Source organism: Dipodomys spectabilis, unplaced genomic scaffold (genome assembly GCF_019054845.1).
Source record: "Dipodomys spectabilis isolate Male_0828 unplaced genomic scaffold, ASM1905484v1 ptg000683l, whole genome shotgun sequence".
Taxonomy (NCBI): Eukaryota; Metazoa; Chordata; class Mammalia; order Rodentia; family Heteromyidae; genus Dipodomys; species Dipodomys spectabilis.
This window is the reverse complement of record NW_024871360.1, coordinates 66,239-75,012: the sequence shown is the minus strand read 5'-3', so window position 1 is coordinate 75,012 and position 8,774 is coordinate 66,239. Positions and strand designations below refer to the sequence as shown.

At 38.3% G+C, this 8,774-nt stretch overlaps 1 pseudogene; it reads left to right on the top strand.

Annotated features, from left to right (window-relative positions):
* Positions 1–7,139: 7,139 nt before the first annotated feature.
* LOC122101770 lies at positions 7,140–7,254 on the top strand (annotated as a pseudogene).
* Positions 7,255–8,774: the final 1,520 nt, after the last annotated feature.

The following is an 8,774-nucleotide window of genomic DNA, read 5'->3' as shown; positions in this document are numbered from 1 at the left end:
GCTTGATTGATCCTCTAGCTGATCCAAGGATGTATGGCATTGAATCTTAGTTTCAGAAGCAGACTCCTTGGGTAGACTTAAAATTCAAGTCAAAAACCAAGTGCCAGTGGCTTGCACATGCAATCGTAGCTACTCAGGATCTGAGAATTAGAGTTCAAAGCCAGCCCGGGCAGGAAAGTCATTGAGACTCTTTTCTCCAATTAACCACCAGAAACTGGAAGTGGTACTGTGGCTCAAGTAGTAGGGCTTTTGCCTTCAGCTCTGGGCCTGGGTGCTGTCCCTGAGCCCTTCAGCTCAAGTCTTATGACGAAGAAAATAATGCTTGGGAGAAATGGGTTAAATATTCTGCCCACCATTACTGTTAAGATTCTATGGCACAGAAACCAGAAAAACAAGTGGTCCACTTCCTACTATGATGAACCTCAGATCCCCAAGGGCATGGATGCATGATCTGTCAGTCAAACACGGCCTGGGGAAACTTGTAAGGCCCTGCTATTGCTGTTCACAAGAGTATGGATCTAAGACAAAAACCCTGTCTTCCCAAGCCAAATAAACCCCTTACTTCTCTAGGTACGGGGAGGGATAATTGGCATTTCTGGGAAACTTATCAAGATGCAGTGAAATCCAAACCTTGAAGAGATGAGCAGTAATCACTAAATATAGCCATGGGAGATGTTTAATGGTATTGTGGAGGACCATTGTTGTAGACCTTCCTAGCCAACTAGAGTAGAACCTGTACTTTGGTTCAATTGGCCATCCCTTTCACCCTAGCATTTCATCCACCTGTCCATTCTCAAACATTTTATACTAGTTAGGAGAGACCCTTCCCTAGACGGTCATTCGTATTTCCTAATTACTTAGGTGCTTTTCAGGATCACCCCCACCTAAGTTTCCAAAAAGTTCAAAGCCTGAAACCAGACAGCACCTTATGAATCAGTTTTATTCTTATGATTAGTATAAATAAAATATTTTGGGGGTTAGGAATATGGCTTTGTGGTAAATTGCTTGTCCAGCATGCATGAAGCCCTGGGTTTTATTCCTCAGAACCACATAATCAGAAAAGGCTGGAAGTGGCACTGTGGTTCAACTGGTAGAGTGCTAGCCTTGAGCAAAAGAAGCTCAGGGAGCACCAGGACTGGCAAAAATAAAATATAGAGTAGAATAAAATCAAAAGAGATTTGTTAATTATACTAAAATTTTTTTAACCCATAAACTAAGTGCTCTAGTAGGATGGCATGGGAAAATTAGCTCTAGAAAGAAACATTACCTGACAAGGGAAGAGCTTCTGTGGTGATTGGAGACCAAAGCTGCACAAAGACCTTTTTTTTTTTTTTTTTTTGGGGTCCAGTCATGGGGCCTAAACTCTGGGCCTGGGCACTGTCCCTCAGCTCTTCAGCTCAAGGCTAGCACTCTACCACTTGAGCCACAGTGCCACTTCCCGCTTTTTCTTTTTTGCTTATGTGGTGTTGAGGAATTGAACCCGTGGTCTCAGGCATGCAAGGCAAGCACTCTACCACTGAAACACCTTCCCAGACCCTGCACAAAGACTTTAGAAGGTTTGAACATTGGCAAGTGAGTTAACTAAAAACTCAGACGAAGAGGTGGGAAGGTGGTTTAGTGGTAGAGTGCTTGCCTTGCATGCATGAACACCTGGGTTCGATACCTCAGCAACATGTAAGCAGAAAAAGCACTGCGGCTCAAGTGGTACAGAGCTATCCTCGAGCTGAAGAGTTGAGGGACAGTGTCCAGACCCAGATTTCAGGCCTCACAACCGACAAACCCAAGAACAAAGAAAAGGAAAAAGAAAAAAATATGGGCATTGGTTGCTCACGCCTGTAATCCTAGCTACTCTGAAAGCTAAGATCTGAGAATGGTCATTCAAAGCTAGGCAAGGCCGGTAAATTCTGTGATACTCTTATTGCCAATAAACCACTGAGAAAGCTGGAAGTGGTGTTGTGGCTCAAGTGGTAGAGGACTAACCTTGAGCTGAAGAGCTGAGGGAAAGCACCCAGACAAAGAGTTCAGTTCCAAGACCGACCAAAAAAGAATAATAAAAAAAAAAGGTAAGTTACACCTAAAGGGTTTCCTACCAAGAGAGAGGAAGGGTTTCCTACCAAGAGGGAAGGAGTTTTGGGGGTTTCTATCTAACAAGAATGCAAGTTTCCCTTCTAGTAGGCAGGGGCATTGCCTGCTAGGAAGGAGGGTGTTACTGATAAAATTGGTCAAAACATGATTCAGTTTCATAATGCCCAGATAAATGTCTAATGTTTGACTTGTGAAAACATCCTGCTTGGGGAACTCCAAACACTCTTAATGCCCTTAAAGTGATCATGCTTAATTCCAGGGCCTCAATGGACCCTCTAGTTAATCTTATGATATGACTGCAAATTCAATCTTGGAGCAGACACTCTGTGTATGTCTTCCAATTTTGAGTCTACCCAGATTCAAATTGAGACTGAATAAGTTTGGTAAATACTGTGGTGATTCTGTCCACATATGGAGTACTGTATGACTGTGTGGCAGGGAGGCCACACAAAAGGTCCTATTTGTGCTGTCATGGAGCTCAGACCCCATGTGCATGAAATTCATGAGAGGTCAGCAAAATGTGATCCGAGACAACTTGGAACACCTTGTTGCTCTTCTCAGAAGCAAGAGTCTATTCCAAAAACCCCTGATACTGATCAACTCCATTCTTTCCAGGTCAATTACCTGGCGAAAATTGGACATTTCTGAGAAACTTACCTGGATGTAGTGAAGGCCCGCCCTTTGAGATGAGCAGGAAGTACAAATCATAGCCAGGGGAAAAGTCTGGTGGTATTCCAGGAGACCACTATTGGAGATGTTACTGGCCAACTGGAGTGGAATCTGTGCTTTGGTTACATTGGCCAATCCACCCCTGACCATTTTCAAACACCTTAAATTAAGGAGGGACTTCTTAGTTAGCGGGTCATTCAAACTTCATATTTGAAAATACAAACTCCATATTTACAAATTTCATATTTACTTAGGAGCTCCTAAAAATTTCCCAAAGAGCTTAAAGCTAGAAACCAGAAAAAGCAGCTTAAATTAGTTTTATTCTGTTGATCTCCAAAATCTATGATCTCCATAATCGAATTATTCCAATATGTGCTTTTATTAATCAGCAGGATTTGTTTATTGGAAATGCCACCATGTAAAAGTAACTAGGAGCCACTGGTAGAATTGAATGGGAAAAATTTGGTCTAAATATAATACTTGACCAGATAAGATGGTGATAAGTGAAATGAACCCCAACATAGGGGCACAAGGGTTTTTTACATTTCTTGCTATTGTTTCTAACATATTTATAATGTTTCGGGTGATTTTTGTTTCTTTGTATTCTGTGCCCCCAAAAAACAGCATAATACCTGTTTCCAATGTTTTTGATGTTGGTGCCCTCCATCTTGTATATACACTTCTCTAGTTTGGGGAGGGAAAGGGAAAAAACAGAATCCTTAAATAGGAATACAGGTTGACCCATTGTAACAATGAGATGCACAAGACACTGTTGAAAAACAAACTTTACAATTTAGGCGGGGTTCGGGGTAGTGTATAGGGTAGTTTTGGAGCTAGGAGATTAGGGATGGTAGGGGACATATAAAGGAGGAGATAACAATGCTTGATAGGAAATGTATGCTTTACCTTGCTCATGTAACTAACCCCTCTGTACAGTACTTTTACAATAAATATATAAAAATAAAAGAATAAATATACTTCAAAGGTAATCTGTGTGGTGGTTGGAGGCCAATGGTACAGAAAGACTTACAAGGATTGAATGTAGGAAACAAATTACCTAAAAACTGAGATGATACTGAGTATAATCCTAAATGCTCAGGTGGCTGAATTCTGAGGATCTGTTTGAAGCCAACCCAGACAGGAAAGATGAGATTTTATTTCCAATGAAGGTGCAAAAAAGATACTAGTGGAGTTGTGGCTAAAGTGGTAGCCTTGAGTAAAACTGCTCTGGGACAATGCCCAGAGCATGAGATCAAACCCAAGACCAGCCCCCAGTCACTTATAAAAAAGGTTGTGTGTCTGTGTGTGGTGGCAGATCCCTTTACTAGTTTGATGATAGAGCAAGAATTTTAACAATGATTCATGATCTCAATATTTACCTCTTTAGTAATTTTTTTCATAGTAATGTGTGCATGGGTGCTTTATCTCTTCTATAACAGGTTTTGTTCAGTGACTGACTGAAAATCTGCCTTAATCAAACCCTTTTTAAAATCAAAATATCTTATTGGATACTGCTGAATAGGAAATTCAATTATTATTGTTTGGAAGAAAAGAAAGCAAAACCAGATGGGAGAATTGTAGAAGTTAAATCTTGAAGTGCTTGACTGATATAAGCACTGCCCTTTTGAAGATAGTCAAAACCTTACCAATGCTATTTTAGAGAAGTGCTAGGGGCTAGAGACATGGCACTAGTAGTAGAACACCAGGTGGGTAAAAGTTGGTTATTTTTCATATGGCCAGGTGTTCGGATTTGGTTGATTATTAAAGCTTTTGACTAGTTTGAAAGGGATCAAAAGTTTGAGCCATCATGAAAGATGATCCCAAAGCTCAAATTCATGGGAGCCAGTGGTGGGCTGCCTATCCACTATGCTTATTCAACTTGGACATGTGACAGGATGCTTTCTGCCAGAGTAAACTTTGCCTTGCTGAGATGGTGTTTGTAGGATACCTTAATTGCTCCCTGTATTTCCAACACAGATCTTCTGTGCCATTCATGAGGGATCCTAGGAGCCCCTCATAGGAGACACATCCAGACGCCCTGTTGAGCCAACCTCCTGGATGGTCTAAACATGCCATCCTTGGTAGCTGATAATGGACCTAGGTATAAAGTTAATCGGCAACATCAGGAAAGTCACAAATAGGCACCCTCAGAAGCAAGCAACCTCAGGCATTGGCCTTGGTAGAAAAAAATGAAACTCTGTATCCTTTTTTGGTACTTGTGTCTTTGTAGGGATGGTGTATGAGAGAAGTGTGTTAGATTCAGGCTCTTAAAATCTTTCTGTCTAAGAGTCTTGATCTGCAAATTCATTTGTCCAGATAGGCAGAGTGAAAAGTTGGAGATGGAGTCATCTCTGAGAAAAATCTCTAATAATGGAGTCGAGAAAAGGGAGGAACAAGAAACACAGTCTGAAGGGCAAAAGAATTCTAAACTTAGGAAGCCCAAGAAAATTGGAGTTAAAAAGCTTCCCTCAGACATTTTTAATATTGTCTTCTTTTAGGGAGAGTGTGGGGAAAGATATGAAAATATGTGTTAAGGCTGATTTTTATTTTTGAGCTTAATTTTAATGTTCAGTTGGTAAACTATATCCTCTATATCCCTGTCTCTGTGTAAATACCCATAAACATGAAATATAAAGTGATTTTGATAAAAAATAAAAATGACTCAGAAGAAATGATAAATGTAAAAAAAATCTTCACAGGGATGGTTAGGTGGTTCAGTGGTAGAGCGCTTGCCTTGCATGCATGAAGCCCTGGGTTCTATTCCTCAGCACCACATAAGCAGAAAAAAGCCGGAAGTGGCACTGTGGGTCAAGTGGTAGAGAGTTAGCCTTGAGCTGAAGAGCTGAGAGAGAGCGCCCAGGCCCAGAGTTCAGGCCCACTACCTGACCCCCACCCCTCCCGAAAAAAAAAAAACAATCTTCACAGAAGCAAACTCTCAGAGATATTTCATGACTTTGACAAGGATAAAGTGGGTGAAGTTAGTATAAATATAAAGTATGACAATGTACAAAAACATAAAAAGATACTCATATATTTCATTATATAACCCAAAGCAGAAAACAAATGTTGTTTAGATGATTTTTTAAAACCCAGTCTCTCAGGTACTGGGAAGGTGGCTCAATGGTAGAGTGCCTGCATGCATGAGGCCTTGGGTTTGATTTCTCAGCAATATGAGGCCTTGGGTTTGATTTCTCAGCATCACATAAGCAGAAAAAGATGGAAGTGGTGCTGTGGCTCAAGTGGTATCACTAGCCTTGAGCTGAGGGACAGCACCCAGGCCCCAGAGTTTAAGCCCCATGACCAACAAAATAAAAATAAAAAACAAAACAAAACACAGTCTCTTACTTTTGTTGCCTCAACTCTGTAATAACTCTGCTTCAGCCTAGGGCTAACATTTTAAGTGTGGACATTTATCAACACTCCTGAATCAGACTCTACTTGATCATTTTTAAAATTCATATTTTGTTCTTAATTTTCATCTTTATAAACTCACATGCACCTATAAAAAATGGTATGGCCATCCCAGTAACCTTCTCAAAGTACCTCCTAATGACAATTTACGAAAAGTTCTATTGTATTACAACAAGGAAAAAATGCTACAAATAAAGAAAAGCAATAATTTAATATTAATGATTAATAAAATAAAAAACAAAACAATTACCAGTGTTTTCAGTATTTGAAGTGTACTACAAATTAGATTTTATTATTGTCATATTTCTTTACATTTAACACTGGCTAAGATTATGATGTTCAACAAGAATGATATAGGCTATGAGTGGTGTTTAAATCACCCACTAAGATGACCATTTATATTTCATCTCATAATTTGTATATGGCTTATATCATCATTTGTTCCTCACTAACATATAAAGTAAGGAAGGCCTACAGTTTTAGCAGAAACTGTGTAGTTAACATAGTCAGCTCTTTATTCTGCTCCTTTACACAAAGACTTTGCAACTTCTCATTAGTAAAGTTTCTATATACTCTGAAATGTACATACTTAGGAGTATTTATCTGCTACAATAAATCTTAAATACTTTATAGAAAAGTATTATGACCTACCAAACAGTCCCAGTTTTGGCATATATAAGCAAATTCCCAAAATTAATATATTTAAAACATTAAAACTTTTAACAAACCTTAACACTTGCTGCAGTGTTCATTATGACAGGTCCCTTGTATAGAATAATTGAATTCCTCATCCTACACATCTCTTGCACAACAAATATCTGGAATTATTTTGTTTTTGACATGTCAATCTTGACTTTATTCTTAAATGTGTATTTATGTAAGAAGTACATGGTTCTAAAATTCTTTTAAACTTAGTTTTTGTTGAATTGTCTAGTTTAAGAAAATCAATTACAATTTATATATAAAAAATTTCTGTGCTCAATTCAGCATCACATATACTAAAACATTGGAATGATACAGAGAAGATTAGTATGACCCCTCCGCAAGGATGACAGGCAAATTCCTGAAGCATTCCATCCCCCAATTTGTTAAGAAATGGAAAGACTTGGGGAAAAAATTAAGTAGAGTAAGCCAAGTCCAAAGAAACATAGGTCCCATGGTTTCTCTAATTTTCAATAACTAATATATGTCTGGGATAAGCAGAAAATGTCAAAAGTTATGTGTATATGACCAGATAAGGTTATGTTAATGGAAATGAACCCCAAGTTAGGGACACAAGTGGTTTTTTCTTGCTATTTTTTCTCACGTACTTATAACCTACAGTGTGGATTTTTTTTTTGTTTCTTTATATGTTCCTCCCCCATGCTATAACACCTATTTTCACTGTATTTGAAGTTGGTGCGCCTACATATTGTATATATTCTCCTCTAATTTGCTGAGGGGAAGGAAAAAAAAAACACAAAATGCTTAAATAGGGATACAGGTTGACCCATTGCAACAATGAGATTCACAAGAAACTATGTTGTAAAGTGAACTTTACAATTGAGGCGGGGGAAGGGAGGAGGTTAATGGACTTGTGGAAGTGAGAGGGAAGGGATGGTAGGGGAACAATAAAGGAGGAGGTAACAATAATTGTTAGGAAATGTACTCATTACCTTGCTCATGAAGTGTTACCTCTGTGCAGTATTTTTACAATAAGAACGTATAAAACTGTTCTGAGATGGAAGAGTTTATTTCCTTTATTTTACTCATATAATATCGTTAGCAAAGAAATTCATGAAAAACCCCGATATGAAGGTATTTTGAATAAATATGTGTGTTAATGCACGCATGTGCTCAAGCACTTGCATGTGTGCTGGCATGCTCAGAGTTTGAAATCAGTGATGCTGAATTGAGCACAGAACTTTATATATATATATAAATTGTAATTGATTTTCTTAAACTAGACAATTCATCAAAAACTAAGTTTAAAAGAATTTTAGAACCATGTACTTCTTACATAAATACACATTTAAGAATAAAGTCAAGATTGACATGTCAAAAACAAAATAATTCCAGATATTTGTTGTGCAAGAGATGTGTAGGATGAGGCATTCAATTATTCTATACAAGGGACCTGTCATAATGAACACTGCACCAACTTGCTAGGCCTTTTCTCTCTAGATTGGTGAGCTACTAAATGAGCTACATCTCCATTCTTGGCCCTTTGCTAGTTCATTAAAATTTTTGAAAAATAATTTCATGAATTTCTTTTGCCCTGATTGGCTTCCAACTGTTAGCCACAGATCTCAGGCTCCTGAGTAGATATCCCGAGTAGTTAGGATTACAGGTGTGACAAACAAGCAAAGGCTTTCAGAATAACGTTAAAAGTAGAAGAAAATTTACTTCAGAGGGGCACGTATTAGCATCTCCAATTTTAAAACATTTTGGAGTGGTTATTTATGATTTTTTTTTTATTTTTGGATACTTATAAGACGGTAGGTGATGATATTTAAATTTTTAGTACTTTTTAAAAAGGGTACTGGAATTGTGGGACAGAAGAAATTTGTTTCTCTTTGGACCTCAATGTATAAGCTCAGTTCTGTGCATGATAAAACAATGTCTCCAAC